Below are 1,956 nucleotides of genomic sequence, written 5' to 3'. Positions count from 1 at the left end.
GCTGGGTGCTATTAACCAGCGAAACCGCACCTGGAGTCCATGGGCCGCGTGTATCCCCTTGCAAAGAAGCGGGCGGCGGAGGCGGCTAACAGCCGCGGATCCAATGGAGTATCGAGTAGATCCGCGCCACAACCACTTCCCCCCGGTCAGTGACGACGACGAGGACCTCCGAACCGCTATCCGTCGCTCGTACACGTTCGCGGAGACGGACGCCCGCCATCGTCGCCGCAAAGATGCGAAGGCGCTCCGCGTGGCGCTGGAGGAGTCGGAACGGTTGGCGAGGCAGCGGGCGACAGCGGCGGAGAGAGCCACACGGCTCCGAGAGCATAACCGTGAAGCTCGTCGCATGGCGGGCATCATCATCTCGTCGTCCTCCTCCTCCACTTCAGACAACGATGACGATGATGACACGCTCGGAGCCGCTGACGCCTATGGCGAGTCCAGCCACCAAGACCCCAGGGAAAGCATCCGGCATGGAGGAGGTGGTGAAATCCCCTCCCCCTCCCGGTTTTAGTTGTTTTTTAGTACTGTTAGTGATGAACTTGAGCGACATCTTTTGTATCGGAGTATCAGATTATGTTATCTATGCCGTATTGCTATGTTTTATGTTGAAGCACGTAGAAACTCCATTTGCATGGTTTTGTATGGAATTAGGATGGGACATATGAAGGATGCGGCTGTAGAACAAGAGAAATAAGGTCCGCCCGATCACCTTCAGCGGACACGTCCGGACGCGTATAGTGGGTCAAATTAGGTGATCGCGGATGTAGATGCTCTAGCTTGTGATGTTGGATTCGGCACGAGGTGGCCCCGACGGGCGACGAGAGATATCAAGTGACCGAATGTCAAATACTCTCTTCGTCTCATGATATAAAATCATTTTGCAATTCGATCATGAGCTTGGTTCTTCGATGGTTTCGACATCATATCAATGACAAGCGAAATGACGACCGAAGACGATGCGGAAGGTCCTCTCCGCGAGCCCTCGATCGGGAGTCCCCACGGGCAATCTTCTACTCATTTTCTTGAGCTGAATCTTAGGCTTACTCTTGTACACGCCCGCAAGCATGTCGCATACTCACATTTGGTCAACCGAGTGATCGAGAGAATCGACTTTATCATTACTTTGCACGACGACGGAGATCTTCTCCGGCCTCCGGCGATCAGAAATGATATTCTCCGCCTCTTTCTTTAGGATAAATATAAATAAACAGTTAGCGAGCAGGTGTGAGCTAAAACTTGGATTAGATTATGGAGGCACGAGGACACGAGAATCTTTCTTTCTCAAGAAAGAAACACCGACACGACGAGCGGAGAGTGAAACCGAAGCAACGCTTCTCCTGTGTGCGTACGCGATGCGCTTTTCCCAGCTTAGACGCCAATTAACGGAGACACGTCCGTCGTCGAGCCATTCCCTTTTACAGTTTGACCCATTTGGATGATGAAACGGAGGGAAAGTTGCCTTCACGTTGTAAATTCTAAACCGGTCAGTGGTTAACTATACGACTCAAAAGAAAAGTACAAGGATCTTCACGGGTTAATCGTTCTTGTTTGCCAATAAAAATAGGTAATCGTTGTCGACTGCTCCGAGGAGAGAGGCGAGGATAAACACGAGGGCGGAAGGAATTACCCGTCGTGCTCACCCCGGGTAAAAATATCCAAGGAAAAAGGTGGAGGTGAGCTGATTTGGCGCGTGACATGGCAGCGACAGGAATATCATATCGATGGATTCCCCTTCGACAGGAACCGTGACGGTGGACTCTTTGGCGTAAATCCATGATTGAATCCGGCCGAGCTGTCGCCTCACGGCTTCTGTAATTCTGCTAGACCCCAGCTACAAGGAAAATCTTGACCAGAGGAAGAGCGATGGAGCTAGCTAGCACGATGCCGGAGCCATGTGTCACTACGGCAATACCACTCTCTGAGCGGTACCGTAGTACCGAAATCACCTGCTTA

This window comes from Triticum dicoccoides, chromosome 5A (assembly GCF_002162155.2).
Source record: "Triticum dicoccoides isolate Atlit2015 ecotype Zavitan chromosome 5A, WEW_v2.0, whole genome shotgun sequence".
Classification (NCBI taxonomy): Eukaryota; Viridiplantae; Streptophyta; class Magnoliopsida; order Poales; family Poaceae; genus Triticum; species Triticum dicoccoides.
This window is presented reverse-complemented; position numbering follows the sequence as displayed.